The sequence below is a fragment of the Peromyscus maniculatus genome, chromosome 6 (genome assembly GCF_049852395.1).
Source record: "Peromyscus maniculatus bairdii isolate BWxNUB_F1_BW_parent chromosome 6, HU_Pman_BW_mat_3.1, whole genome shotgun sequence".
Taxonomy (NCBI): Eukaryota; Metazoa; Chordata; class Mammalia; order Rodentia; family Cricetidae; genus Peromyscus; species Peromyscus maniculatus.
This window is the reverse complement of record NC_134857.1, coordinates 66143120-66158870: the sequence shown is the minus strand read 5'-3', so window position 1 is coordinate 66158870 and position 15751 is coordinate 66143120. Positions and strand designations below refer to the sequence as shown.

Below are 15751 nucleotides of genomic sequence, written 5' to 3'. Positions count from 1 at the left end.
ACTAATTGCCTCCAATGCTGGCTGGTATGGACTTGGCCTTTCTGGGTTGGAGCATGAGTAAACTTGCCAAGGTTTTACTTGAATAAGGCTTTTTTGTTTTAGTCTAGGAGGGTGTAGGGTGTAGTGTCTGGGGATCTGTGAGTGCTTATGCAGAGGGGACACTGAGGAAGAGCAGGCTTGGGTTCAGGGGTCACAGAGTGTAGAGGGAAGTTTCTCCAGTCCTGCCCGGCCCTGTGGTCGGTAGGAATCTCTCCCATCCATGTCCCTCAGCTACTTGGTCCCAAGTAAACACACAGAGGCTTAGATTACTTATAGACTGTATGGCCTATGGGTCAAGCTTCTTGCAATCTAGCTCTTATAACTTAACTCAATCCAGTTCAGTTAATCTATATGGTGCCATGTGATAGTGGCATTACTGGTCTGCGGGCATCTTGTTGCCCCTTGGGTGGTGGGCTTGCATCTCCCCTCACTCTCCTTTTCTTTCCTGTCTCTTCAGTTTGAATGCCCTGCCTGACCTTGTTTTGCCTCTTCATTGGCCAATCAGCTTTATTTATCAACCAATCAGAGCAACACATAATCACAGCATACAGAAAGACATCCCACAGCAACAGAGCTTGATGCTAGCCAATCCCCCAGCCTGTGGTGGGGAATCTATGTTTCTAGGGAGCAGCATCTGGTCAGGGATTAATTTAGGAGGGAGCCTGTAGTAAAGATGGCTCTGGATTTCCCTCAAGTTTTCTGAACTGGAATTCACTATGTATCCTCAGGCTGGCCTCAAAAGAAAGCCAAACTCAGCAATTCTCCTGCCTCTACTTCCCGAGTTTTGGGACTATACCTGTGAGCTGCCCTGACTACTTCTGAAGTTCCTTTCAACTCTGGATCCTTCCTGGTGACCAACATTTTTTTCTTTCTTTCTTTCTTTCTTTCTTTCTTTCTTTCTTTCTTTCTTTCTTTCTTTCTTTCTTTCTTTCTTTCTTTCTTTCTTTCTTTTTTATTTTTTTTCCAATAAGCAAACGAAACCAAGGCAGCCCTCTAAATCTCTGCTTCATGTAGTGGAAGCTGGTATGACAGAATGAATTTGCATCCAAATGAAAAAGGCAAATCCAGCTGCTCCACAGGTTATGACAGGAGGAGCTAGTACTGGTTGTTTTGTCAACTGACACAAGCTAGAGTCATCTGAAAAGGAAACCTCAACCGAGAAGATGTCCCCACCAGACTGGTCTGTGGGCAAACCTGTGGGGCATTTTCTTGATTCATAATGGAGCTGGGAAGGCCCAACCTACCATGGACAGTGCCACCCCTGGGCAGGGCGTCCTAGGTTGTATAGGAAAGGAAGCTGGACAAGCCAGTAAAGCAGCACTCCGCCATGGTCCCTGCTTCAGTTCCTTCCTTCGATTTCCTGCCTTGAGTTCCTGCTCTGATGACGTCTCTCACGGTAACGGTAAGATGAAATAAACCCTTTCCTCCCCGAATTGCCTTAAGTCGTGGTGTTTATCATAGCAACAGAAAGCAAACTAAGACAGTCTGTGCTTTTTTTTAAGATTTTATTTTTATTTATTATTTATGCATATGTGTCTGTGTGAGAACGTGCTGTGTGTGTGAGAGAGCTAGAAGAGGGTGTTAGATCTCCCGAAGCTGGAGTTACAGTCATTTGTAAGCTGCCCGACTTAGGTCCTCGAAAAGAGCAGGGAGTTCTTAACCACTGAGCCATCTTCCCAACACCGGGTTTGTGTTTTCAACTTTTTATTTGTTTTGATAATTTGATATGTGGATTCTGTATTCACATCACTTCCATTCCTCCCTCCCCCCTTTCAGGCTCTTTGGGTCTCCTTTCCCTTAGACCCTCTCATGTTCATGACCTCTTTCTGCTGTGTTGTTTTTAACAGCTTGTCTTTGTTGTTTTCATGTTTTCCGTGTTAGAGACTGCATATGAAAGCTGGGATTTTGTCAGCCACTCACAGCTGTGAGCATCTCCTGTGCCATGATTCAAAGGCACAAGTGGAAGTGGTGATGCTGTTGGTGTGTTTGTTGGGATTCTCAGACAGCACATTCGTGGGTTGATAGGACTAAGGCACTTTTGAATGTTGGAGTGATTCTGCCAAGCCTATTTTTTTCGTGCAAGTCTGTGTGTAGGTGGACTTTTCTCTCCAGCCCACCAGTTCCCAAATAACCGACACAAGGACTTAATATTAATTATAAATTCTTGGCTGATAGCTCAGGCTTATTTCTAACTAGCTCTTACAACTTAAATTAACCCGTTTCTATTAATCTACATTCTGCTACGTGGCATTACCTCTCTTTCATCTTACACCTCTTGTTTTCTTTCCATGTCTGGCTGGAGACTCCTCTGACTCCACCCTTTTTCTTCCCAGTGTCCTTAGTCTGGTTCTCCTGCCTAACCTTATCCTGTCCGGTTACTGGCCAGTCAGCTTCTTTATTGAACTAATCACGGTGACATATATTTACACAGTGTAAAGGAATATTCCACATCTGTGCATGCATGGCCATAGCATAGTAAACTCCAAATATGCTCAGTTGCATGTGCTTCTGTTCTTGTAGTATGACTTACCTCTCTCCCCTCCAAAGAAAGAAAGGATACACTTCCTATTTCCTTGTCTTTGAAGTTCCTTGAAACACAGATCCCTCTGTGTTTCCTCATTGCTAAAATCTCTTCCCTCTTGGTAAATGACAATAGCAATCCCTTTTCTTCTGATAATCATAAACAAGAGATGAACTGGATGATGTTTATAATCTCTAGACCCCTTAGATAAAGGACAAAATGATAGCATCAATCAAGATAGATAACCTTCTTTCCTATATTAAGCTCTGTTTTTCCCCTTCTTCTCTCTCCCCTCCCCTCTCCTTATCCTCCCTCTCTCATCTCTTTCTATTTCTTCAAGGTCTCATGTAGCCCAGGCTGTCACTGAACTCCTCATGGAGCTGAGGATGACTTTGAACTCCTGGTTCTCCTGCCTCTACCTTCTAAGTGCTGGGATTACAGGTGTGCACTCCCACAGCTGGGATATGTGATGCTGGGAATCAAACCTAGGGCTTCTTTCTGCAAGCTAGGCAAGAGCTCTACCACTTGAGCTGCACTGCCAGAGTCATAAACTAAGTTTCATTCATGAAGGTGAGTTTTTCTCAATTGCTTGCTTTTTTTTTAAATTTAAGACTAGCCTTTATTAAAAAAAAAAAAAAAAAAAAAAAAAAAAAAAAGCAAATGCTGTTTAGATTCCCTACTTCCCAATGCTTTTTCTGAATTGGTGTAATTGTCATGACCCCTAATTTAATGAAGTATGACATTTTAAAAATGTTACTTTAAAAATTCTTTGGCCCATTAAATGTAAAAAAAAAAATGACTTCAATTGACTTCACTTTAATTATCTGTTAAAATTTTGAAACTTGAGTCAAGTGCTAGGATATGGTTTTCATAATGAAATTTACAGTCTTAGATCTTAGTTTTCTGTTGTCAGTTTGTATGCAGACTTCAAGTGCAAACATCCCTGGGGGCACTTCACAGTCACACAGGAAGTTTCCTTTCCTCCTCAGAGTGGCTTGAGAGGATGCAAAGTTGCTGGCTGCCCTGAAACCTGCCTCCTCCCCAGTGTGAAACTTTACATCTGGGGCACACAGAGTGCACAAGGCTAAGGGACAGCTGTTTACTCTGGCTCTGACCCCCGGTGAGAATTGGAGGTGAAAGAGTCAGGCTCTGCAAAAGGAGGTGTTTTGTCCCATGACCTGTCCTCAGTTTTGTTACCTGTCATTGGAATGGAAGATTAAGTGAAGGTGAGGTAATATCACAGCTCGTAACGCAGCTCTGAAACAGGTTTTCTTTTGGCTGATGCATTTTAAGTAATTGAATATATTTCCCACTAATTTTACTGCCTTCCATTTATCTTTGAATAGAAGCCAGTAAGGAGAAACTATGAGAAAAGTCTTTTTGTGGTTTTTTTCAAGTGAGTGCCAGCAGAAAAAACTACTATAATTTGATAGTGAAATGTTGGAAAATGATATATTTGCTGTTTAGAAGGACCACAAATGGGCCATGCCTTTTAAATTCAGAGGTTTAGACAGTCAGCTGTGCCTCACTGGCTCCCTCTCTGCTCACTATGTTGTACATCGATGGAATTAAATGTGACATGTTGCCATGTTGCATCAACCCTGAAGTTCCTAAAATATGAAGTTTGATTAAATTCTGAAGACAAAGTTGTTGTTCACTATCAAACATGGAAATTTGTGCAGTTTTGTTTTTAGCCTAAAGTTGCTTTGAGGAAAAAAATGTAAGAAAAACAAAATAAAGACAAAAACAAGACAAAACAAAAAAAGGCCTATATGAGTACTTAATTCTAACTTGGCTGTTGAAACCAAAATAAAGTCAACTTTGAAAAAGTTAGTAGCTTATTAAAAGTTAGGTTCTCCTTGTCATCATTGGCAATAATGTAGCTAGATAAGTCTCCTGGGAGGGAGATGTTCTAGTATGTGTTTCACCAACATATTGGTCGCTTGGTCCTAAAATATCCAGTTTTATCTCTTGGCTATTTAAGGACATACATGGATGCCCTGAGCATTATGCTATGCTTCTTGTTGTGAGGATCACGGATGTTGGGAAGAGAGCTAACTTAATTCAATGCCTGTAATTTCTAAGAGGTCTTTGGGAAACATCTGCTGACAATTTTTCCTCACTTGGACGTGATCTGTCTGCCCAGCTTTGCTCTGACTTTCAGTGGTGCTTTAGTAATTCTAAGATTGTGCATCCATTTTCTGCGGCCTGAAGTCCCATATCATTTGTTTGGATGGTTACCGGAAAGAAGTGGAAAGTTAGACTGAAGCTGCAGCTGCAATTTTGCCCCTGCGGGATTTTACTTAGCTGGCTCTCTAAGCTTCAGGATCTTCCTTTGTTCTCTTTCCTTGATACATGTAACGAACACTAAGATGTTTGAAAGCGTTGGGCCAGTTCTGCATGCTGGGAAGCTAGGGCGAGTGGCAGAGCAGGTAAAATGTGTCTTTTCGTGGGGCTTCCTTTCTGCTGGGCACTGTGACCTCTGGCAATGTTTACATATTCCACCTGGTAGATGGTGGCAAGCCTGCAGACAAAAATAAGCCAGAGTCAGGGTCAAGTGTAAGGCGACTGGCAATTTATGTGGGGCAGCAGGCAGGAAAGGCTTCTGTGATGAGGTCACATGTGAACAGGAACACGAAGACGAATGGTGTGGGGACATCTGGGGACAGACAGTCAGGGGACAGCATGTATGGCAGGTGCAGCTTACTCTCTGAGCCAAGAACAGTCTTGGCATACGAGGAGGCCAGTGTGGCTGGAGGAGAGTGACCGTGGGGCAGAGCATGCAGGGTAGGAAGACCCAGTCTAGAGGGTCCTTGAGAAAACTGAGTGAGGTAACAGTTTAAACATGTACTTTGTATACTTAAGAATAAAACACCACAGCAAGTGAGGTTTAAGAATGAAGAAAGTGTAATCCTATGATTTTATTAATGACGTTATCTTATTTATTATAAATAGAAAAACTGATTACTCTTACAGTTGAGACATTTGATAAGATTCAGTATTTATTCTTGATTTTGTTAAAAAAAAACCCTGAAAACATAATAAGAAAATATTCCAGGAATGTAAGTTAGCTCATTTTAATCCCTAAAACTTTTCAGACTTATAAAGAAGTTTGAGAGCATTGCTATTAAGTTCAGCACCATGTAAGGCTAATCCAGTGTCTTCACCAATTACCAGTAGTGTTTTGGAATCACAAGCCAATGCCTCTGGAGAAGAAAAGAAAAATCATAAAGGCATAAAAACCAGGAAAGGATAAATAATTGCTGTTTTCAGATAATGGGATGTAAGATTCTAACAGAATCAAGTGAAAACTAATTATAAATAAGAGCTTCTTAGCTTCAGGAAACACTGATGGCTGCTGACACCAGTGTAGGAGTTCCGGGGCCCAGGATTAGGGGCCACAGCTGCTTCCGCGGAGGATCGGGCAGCGGTCTTAGGGGCCACAGCTGCTTCTGCAGAGGATCGGGCAGTGGTCTTAGGGGCCACAGCTGCTTCCTCAGAGGATCGGGTAGTGGTCTTAGGGGCCACAGCTGCTTCCGCAGAGGATCGGGTAGTGGTCTTAGGGGCCACAGTCATGACTGAGGCCTAGGGGCTCATGGAGGAGAAGTCAAGACAAGGAGTGGATCCCTGTCACCAAGCTGGGCCGCCTGGTTTAGGACAGGAAGATCAATCCCTGGAGGAGATTTACTTGTTCTCTTGCCTATCAAGGAATCGGAGATTATTGACATTTTCCAGGGCACATCCTAAAGGATGAGATTTTAAAGACCCTGCCAGTGCAGAGGCAGACTCGGGCTGGCCAGCAGATCAAGTTCAAGGCTTTTGTCACTGTTGGGGACTATAATGGTCATGTTGGTCTTGGTGTTAAGTGCTCCAAGGAGGTAGCTACTGTCAGCTCAGGGTCAGTCACCTTGGCCAAGCTTTCCATTGTCCCTGTGCGGAGAGGCTACTGGGAGAACAAGATTGGCAAGCCCCACACTCTTCTTGCAAAGTGACAGGCCATTGTGGCTCTGTGTTGGTCTCATCCCTGCTCCTAGAGTCACCAGCTTCATCTCTGATCCTGTGTCCAAGAAGCTGCTGCTGCTGGCTAGTATTGATGACTGCTACACATCAGCCACTCTGGGCAACTTTGCCAAGGCCACCTTTGATCCTGTCTCCAAGAATTCACTGACCATCTTGTGAAAACCCACACCAGAGTCTCTGTTCAGAGGACCCAGGCTGCAGCTGTGTCCACCACATAAGGGTTTTTATACAAGAAAAATAAAGTGAATTAAGTCTGAAAAAAAAAAAAAAAGAATAAGGCAATAAAAGTAACCTGCTGGCAAATGATGTGTGAACACTCCTAGCTTCCAAATATACTGACAATAGCCAGTTAGAAGATTGAAGAAGTAAAGACCATTTACCATTAAAAAGAGTAAAATGCTCAAGAATAAACTCAAGGGGACTAGTGAGATGCCCCGCCAGGTTAAGGTGCCTGCTGTGGAAACCTGGGTTCAATATCTGGAACCCACATAAGGGTGGAAGGAGAGAACTGACTCCACAATGTTGTCTTCTGACCTCCACATATATGTTGTGGCATGAGGAGCCATATAGACATGCACACACACATAGAAAATTAAAGAATAAACTTAATCAATATGTATGCTGTATATGAAGGCATTAGTAATGTACCTGAGAGTTACACAGAGCTATGAAAAGTTAGCAGGGTTGTCATATTCTTGAATATGAAGATGTTACGGGCGGTGGTGGTGCACGCCTTTAATCCCAGCACTCGGGAGGCAGAGGCAGGCGGATCTCTGTGAGTTCAAGGCCAGCCTGGTCTACAGAGCGAGATCCAGGACAAGCACCAAAAATACACAGAGAAACCCTGTCTTGAAAAACAAAAAACAAAAAACAAAACAAAACAAAAAAGATGTCAGTTTTCCTTAAAAAGCTTTATGTTTTGTGCCAGTTTAGTAAAAAACAGCCAGAAAGTTTTCTTGGAGTGTCTGGCAGCTGATTCCATGTTCACTTGGGAAAGTAAGCACAAGTAGCTGGAATAATCTGAGAGATCAAAATATAGCTTTAAGGTTATAATAACAGAAACACTGATAATCACTCCATGATTTATTTGTAAAGCATAAGATAAAAGGTGGTATTGCAAATGTGTGGGAGAATGATGTTCTAGCGAGTAAATGGTGGTAGGATAATCTGACTATTGTCTGGGGGAAAAGTACTGTTTGGAGCAGTAACCTCACATGTTAAGCCCAAACCAATCTAACTAGGTTAGAGAAGAAGAATAGGAAATTATTTTATAATCCTAGAGTATATATGACCTTTCCCTAAAATTGAGACATGTAAGTGGTTTGTAACTTTGATTATTTATAAAAACCCATCACAACAAACCCTGAACCAGTTCTGCATCAGTCAGGAATAAGAAAGCTGGAGATAATATTTGCCTTTCATTTCTTATCTGAAGGAGCCGGGTTTTATAGCAAAGAGCTCCTACAGGTATATAAGAAAAGCACAAAAGTCTGGTGGAGAAACGGACAGAAGACACAAAAGTAGTCCACAGGGAGGACACAACAGTGCTTTTGCACACACGGAGAGCTGAGTAACTACTCATTCTAGTAGATGTGCGTGCCGCAATTTTATGGAGGAACTTCTCATTGTAGTTAGATGAGCAGCCATTTAGGTTTTATAATCTTTGCAGAGAGAGTACAAGTGCAAACCAGTAGCATCTCTTTAGTGGCAGTTTGGCAAATTTTACAATATGAAAAGAGCCATATTCCTTAGACCAGGGGTTTCCATTTTAGAAATTCATTCTTGATACAAATTGTCCTAGATATGCCTACGTTAATATATTCTGTCAAAATCATTCACACATTTACATATTACATGCATGAGAAAATGATTTATATAAGAAAATACTCATTGTAGCAATATTGACAGGAGCTAAAGATTGGAATCAACTCAAGTGTTCAGCTGTGGGATACCTAGGAAATTCGCTGTATTACAGATGAACATTAGAAAGGGCATAATCATAAAATACCACTGAACATCTTCAGTCGTAACTTGTAAGCATTGCCAATACATATTGTTTGGTAAAGATGTGAGGTGTGTGTATAGTATTTTTTTTTTTTTTTTTTTTTTTTTGGTTTTTCGAGACAGGGTTTCTCTGTGTAGCTTTGCGCCTTTCCTGGAACTCACTTGGTAGCCCAGGCTGGCCTCGAACTCACAGAGATCCGCCTGGCTCTGCCTCCCGAGTGCTGGGATTAAAGGCGTGCGCCACCACCGCCCGGCTGTGTATAGTATTTTTATTTGTATAAAAGTATACATGCAAGGTTTGTTTGTGGGAGGCAAGGTCTCATTATGAGCCAGGCTAACCACAAAGCTGGGTTAAGGTGTGTGCCATCATCCTCAGACCCAGCCAAGATGTTTTGTTTCTACAAGGCCAGTGACAGCTTCTGGGGAGAGTGATTGCTAGCTGAATACAGTCCTGTTCTTGGTAGGGGGAAAAGATGGTTACTTTTCATTTTAACTCACAAGTAGAAGAGAAAGACTGTTGGACTGTAAATGCTACCCAATAGGAGTCACGCTCAGGTTATTCATCCAGGAATACACTTCCTGAAGTGAGTCTCCTGGTGCACGACAGTGCTAGTCCTGCAGATGAGAGCCGTCCCAAAGCATTGACACACTGGGTTGAACAAAACTAACCTGTTTTTCTGTACTGTTTAGGAAGCAATGAACATAGAACACAGCATTTTCAAAATTCATTTGATCGTAGAACTTTAAACAACTTAAAAGAAAGTTGAACTTGTATGTGTGGGTGTTTGTGTGGGTGTTTGTGTGTGGGTGTTTGTGTGTGGGTGTTTGTGTGGGTGTTTGTGTGGGTGTGTGGGTGTGTGGGTGTGTGGGTGTTTGTATGGGTGTTTTGCTTGCATGTATGTCTATGCACTGTGTGTCTAACTGGTGCTCAAGGAGGCCAAGAGAGGGCACTAGATCCCAGAAACCGGAGTTACAGACAGTTGTGAGTGGGTGCTGGGAGTGGAACCCAGGTCCCCTGGAAGAGCATCCAGTGCTCTTAACTGCAGAGCCATCTCTCCAGCCCTAAATAGTAACTTTTATAAAGGAACGTGAGGAGCTATAACATTGGAGATATTACTTTAATATTTGAATTTTGCCTTGTTTTATTTTTTTTTAATAAATCAGTATGCTTGTACTGGTTAGGTTTTTTTGTAAATTTGACACAAACTGGGGTCATCTAGGAAGAGGGAACCCCAACTGAGAAAATGCTCCTATCAGACTGGCTAGTATATAAAACTGTTGGGGCATTTCCTTGGTTATTGACTGATGTGAGAGGGCCGGCCCACTGTAGGTGGTGCCACCCCTGGGCAAGGTGGTCACGGGTGTTCAAGAAAAGCAAGCTGAATGAGCAGTAGTGTTTCTCTGTAGTGTCTGCTGCAGTTAGTTCCTGCCTTACCTGAGTCCCGGCTTCCTTCACTGATAGACTGTGATGGGGACATGTAAGTCAAACAAACTCTTTCCTTCCCAAGTTGCTTTGGCTAGACTTTTTTTGCACATCAATAGGAAGCAAACTAGGACAATGCTTTTTATTGTAATAAATCATCGATGGAATATAAACTATTTAAAATGAACAAATGGTGCACAGAGCTCTATCTACTCTGTAGAGACAACATTTTATAAGTAACCTACAAATCAGTGCTCTTGATTCATTTTTAAGATGCTGTGGTCTTTCCTTTTTCTCACATGGACTATCCTTCAGCTTACTAGTTGATTGTGTAAGCAAGACTTCCTCAGAGTCATACTGTTTGCACTAACAGGATATCTTGTGGAGCTAGAGCTACAGGTGGTTGTGAGCTGCCCAGTGTGCGTGCTGGGAACAAGACTAGGTCAAATTATATTAAGATTCCTTGGTTGCAAAAGAGAATTCTGTATTATTAATAGGATGTTTCAGGGATTGATTGAATGGAGACTGAAGCTCCATTCACTCAAGCTTTTCTGAAAGCATTAACAAGGGTTGCTGGCTGTGGGAGGAGTGAAAGGAAACCAATCCCGGCCTTGCTTAGGAGGTAGTATCAGTACAGGAGGTCAAAGGTCCTAACCTCTCTTCGGCATTACCCATCCACTTACATTTGAGTGTTTGAACAAGCCCCATAGCCGCCCAGCCTTATCAAATGTAAATTCAGGGACTGGATTTTGGAGACCACTATGGACTCATCTATTTAAGGGCATTATTAGGATGTTGAATGGAGTCAGTGAAGATTGAGTGTTTACGTAGGTTTCCACATGTGAATATTACCTATCGCCTGCCCCAGTGCAGACATTCTGGAGGAAGAAATTACTCAATAATTAGTTCATCGTCAGCTTCAGATAATGAGAACTTGTTGAATTTTTTGACAGTTTTCTCTGTATTGGTTGGTTTCTGAATCACCCTTTGGGAAAGTGGCACAGCCATATCTGATGGGAATGGCAGAAGTCATAAAGCCTGCACAGCTGCTTGACAAAGATCCAGCAAAGCTGAGCCACATGATGGCTGCCATGCCACCTTTGGTTTTCATCTCCACCTGTTACATACTTGGGAAACTTTTAATACTTGTACAATTTGAGGATATTGGATTGATGGGAAATTTGTTATAAATCATTTATGACTTCTACCATGAATGCTGCTTTTAAGATTCCCTAGGAAAGTCCTGAACATACTATTCCCTCCACTTTTAGGGATATATCCTTATCTACTTGAAGTTCTTCCTTACACATTGGAGGTTATGACACACATATAGAAGCCAGAGGTCTCTTCTTGAGCCTATGATATATTCTTGAAACATCTGTCCCTGTACTTACTCAGATAAGATAATCAAAACAAAGTAAACTTAAAAGGGACAACAAGATTCAGTGGGCTAGAGGGGTTGGCCACAGTTCAGAGTATAAACCTCATTCCACTGTATACTCAGACAATTTTGTGGCACACAACTTTGCTCTTCACAGAGACATATTGATGAGCAAAATATGGAGAGGAAAGATGATAAAAGTATGAGGTGTCAGGACCTCCCTTCCTTAGAAAGTTAGCACATGCAGAGCCACTGTGATGTCATATGACCAAGGAACAACAAAATCTAATCCTGATTAGATATTGGCGTAATTATTAAGGCCACTCCATGTAGTTAAAAGGGAGGTTTATTTAGTGGCATAACTTACAAATGAAGGGATAGGTAGGTTGCAGGGTCTGGGAAAGACGTAGTGCAGTCCGGCGGTGTTCTCTGGAGAACTCTGCTTGGTCTGCCTCCAGCGTCCAGGGTCCAGGAACCAAGAGAGCACAGCGCATCCGGATCTCGGATCTTCAGGGTCCTCTCTTGGCCCCGCCTTATAGGCGTGACAGTTACTGAAGCCTCAATGGGGTTTGGAACTTCCAGATCAAGGTTGGAATGGCTACCCACTACAATTAGACATATAAACAAATTCTATAAAGATATAAACATTGTGTTATGCCAGAATTTGAATAATAACTGCAGCAGCTTTGGCCTGAGGATTTTTCTGGGGCACTCTGACCACTAAGAGTTAATAATACACTGCTTGGGACATGGCAAAATGCCCGGGGTGGCTTGAAGATTTTTGTTTTGGTCTAGCATCCTTGAAGCAACCAAAGCTACCAGCCTGAGAACAGGCTGTCATATGCCTCTAGATTCTTAAAAATTGGGTTATGGGGTTAATGAGTAAAAATGATAGCTCTGTTTATTAATGATGTCAAAATTTGAGGGAAAATGATTGGAAATGATAACTCTGTTCTGTCATAGTTTATTAATGATGACTAAAAGATGAGCAAAAGGAAGTAAAACACATGTCCAAAAACAAAAATGATATAATTTATGTTTTAGAACATCATGAATGTATCCTTTCTTGCTAAATTTTGTATAAGTAAAGTAGCATTCTGGCGGCTAGTCGGGCTGCAAGATTCTCCTGACCACCATGGCTTGGCTCACTTCCTTCCCCCACCAACTCCTTATATTCTCTGTTGGGACCCGTCCCACCGGGGATGACTCCCGTGTGCTTCTTCTCTCTCCATCTCTCTAAAATGAAACTAAGAAGTGTCCCATGTCTTGATTCCTCTGTTGCCAGTCTTGCCTCCACCCATCTTCAGACCCTGCCCTCATCCAGAGCTGGGTTCTGGCAGGAAAGTACGTGTTTATGTCACAGGTCTATTGAGACAGTGCTACAGATGAACCTATGTCTCCTGAGTAAATACCTGTCCACTTGTTCCTCTTACGCAGGGGAAATGCATGATGTGGGTTAGCCAGCCCTGGTGTTCACTTGATGATTTTCCTGTCTCTTTGTGAATCCCTGCCTATCAGCAGAGTCCTAACCGGCACAGCTGAGGTCTCAATTCATGGAATTTACGCCATCTGGAAATGAGCTTTAAATTTTATTCCCGTGTTGAAATTAGGGGTGTGACATAGCTATTAGAAGGGACGCTGTGAGTCTGAATTTGATTTTGTTATGTGGAGGTAGGATGCTTTGTTAGAAGGAAAGTGCTTGCCTGGGGAGAGATGGGAGTGTGACTGAACTGTTAACTGCCCTCTTTCTCCCTTTTAAGCAGGAGACATATTTTGTTTTTAAATGAGATGACAAGCGAGAGAATTATCAAGACGCAGTGAAATTTAAGAATCTCCTTTCAATTTTCTCAAGTTCCATTTAACCTTGCCTCTGATATCATTCTGTACATTACTGTCAAAAGACCAGCTGCCTTTGAAGTCGGGAAGCCCTGCTGCTGGCAGAGTCATGATGGTAAAATATAAGCAGGTTTGCAGTAGAGTCCTTGCTGATACACGGTGATGCCTTATTATGTGCGTAAAAGCACGCGCGTGTGTGAGTACCTAAAGACCCAGAGTGTGGGGGGCGGATATATGATAATGGACACTGAGAGGGAGAACTCATCTCATGAATTAGGGATGCCCTTTCATAATTCATGAGTCGCAGGCTGAGGAAAGACATGAAATCACCTGAAAAGCATCTGGAAGCAATCTGTAATTTTTAAGAGGCAGCCAAAGAGCCTGTATCCCTCCAGTACATGATGATAAAATTGTTTGTGTGGGATTATGGAGGGAGTTACTTGATACTAGCAAAACTTTTCATCGTTAAATGCCCCAAGATTGGATTATGAGGATACTTAGCAAGCGATTGATTGATTAAAGTGAAGAAGGTGGGCTAGGATTGTTTTCTTTGCATGTGAAACATCTTTTCACTCCAGTCTTCACACAGGAGTATTGCTTGTCTTTACCAGAGTGTGTCCAGTTTTGAAGATTAAAGTCATGTTAATCCCTTTTCCTTTTGTTATAACCAAAGATAATACATTTCAGACTTTGAAGCTATCTGTGTATAGGTCAAAAAACACAATCTCTTCGAGTAAGTTCTAGGATGTTGTCTTTTACATTGGATTATTGCAGAAAAATTATGATATTATTGAGTGGTTTCCCATCTGGGTCTTGGAAAATCCTTAGCATACAGAACTATGGAAAGGATGCATTTGTTCTCTGACTTGACTTCTTAGCTTAACCTGTCTAGAGATGGGAAGTATTACACCTAATACTAAGAAAGACTTACTTCCTCCCACTGCCTTGTTCATGAGTAGCTGTGGTCATATGTAATTATAGCCCAATACCCATCTTGAGCTGCCTGCCTGCTTGCTTTGTTTGCCTTCCTTCCTTCCTTCCTTCCTTCCTTCCTTCCTTCCTTCCTTCCTTCCTTCCTTCCTTCCTTCCTCCCTCCCTCCCTCCCTCCCTCCCTCCCTCCCTTCCTCCCTTCCTTTCTTCCTTCCTTTTCTCCCATCCATCGTGTGTAGCCCAGGCTGACTTTCCATTCCTGCCTCAGCCTCACTAGTGCTGGAATTAAAGGTGTGTCCCATCAGAACTGACACTTCTTTTTTCTCTATCATATGAATGCCATTTACTCACCTTATTATAAACTCAAAAGACTTAATAATAGCGGACAGAATTATGTGAACTAAATTATTGTACTAACAGATTTTTGTTGACTGTCACTGGGCATTTAAATGTTTTCCATTATTAAAATTTCAGTACTTTGTTTTCTTAAAGAATTTTTCCTTGTATATTTTCTCCAGCTTTTCATCCATTGTGATGTTGAATAATAGTTTGTGATTTTGCCTTGTCTTTACATTAGCTTTTGCCTTCCATACCTCCAAGCCTTTGGGCGTGGTTGTTTTAGATAGTCTTATTTCTATCTGTATACCTCCAGCTCATTCTGTTGTGCAGTAGGGATGGTCATGTGTCTGTGTTGTAAAACTCATCTTTTTGGTAGGCCTGATGATAGGAAACATATGTCTAAGAACAAAGTAGACTTTGGCCAGGGGAGGGCAACCAATAAGCTTTGAATTTTTCTTCTATCCATAGGTACTAGGGGACATTTTTTTTTTTTTAATTAGGGTTGCTTCCATGAGAGTGGTCATGTCATGCCTGGGAGATAGCATTTCATAGCACATCTCTACATCCTCAGGCTCTTACAGTCTCTTTGCATCCTCTTCCACGATGTTCGTGAGCCTCAGATGGGGGTGACAGAGATGTCTCATTTAGGGCGAAGCACTCAACACTCATTCTCAGCTGTTTTGCTGGTCATGAGTCTCTGCATTAACCATTGACCACTACAAAAATAAGCTGCTCTGACCTCTGGTTGTAATGGTTGGGGATGTTGTAATGGTTAATCTTATTATCAGCTTGGCCTAGAACCACCTGAGAGAGATGCCTCTGGGCTTGCCTGTGGGGATTATTTTGACTGGGCTAATTGAAGTGGAAGACTCACCCACTGTGGGCAGCATCATTCCTTGGGCTGGGGATTCTAGACTCTGTGAAGAGAGTGAGCTGAGCACACGCAGTCATTGCTTTCTGCTTCTCGACTATGGGTGCAGTGTGACCCGTTGGCCCCTTGAAACTTCTCTTCTGTGACTTCCTCGCCATGATGGACTGTGTCCTGGAACTCTGAGCCAAAACAAACCCTTTCTCCTTGAGGTTGCATTTGTCAGGGTATTTCATCACAGCAACAAGGAAAGTAAGAAAGACAGGTATTAGCATAAATATTTGAAGACCATTTGACAACATGTCCATTTAGTAAAACAACAATAGTATGTTCCCCTACTAAGCCTATTACCTCCCTAGCCGTGGGCTTTTGACTGGGTCTACAGTACCA

The 15751-nt window shown here is 42.2% G+C and overlaps 1 protein-coding gene across 9 annotated transcripts in view; it reads left to right on the top strand.

Moving 5' to 3' along the window:
- Fhip1a (FHF complex subunit HOOK interacting protein 1A) overlaps positions 1–15751 on the top strand; it is a 236394-nt gene that overhangs the window by 55697 nt on the left and 164946 nt on the right. The gene's annotated exons all lie outside the window — the stretch shown is intronic.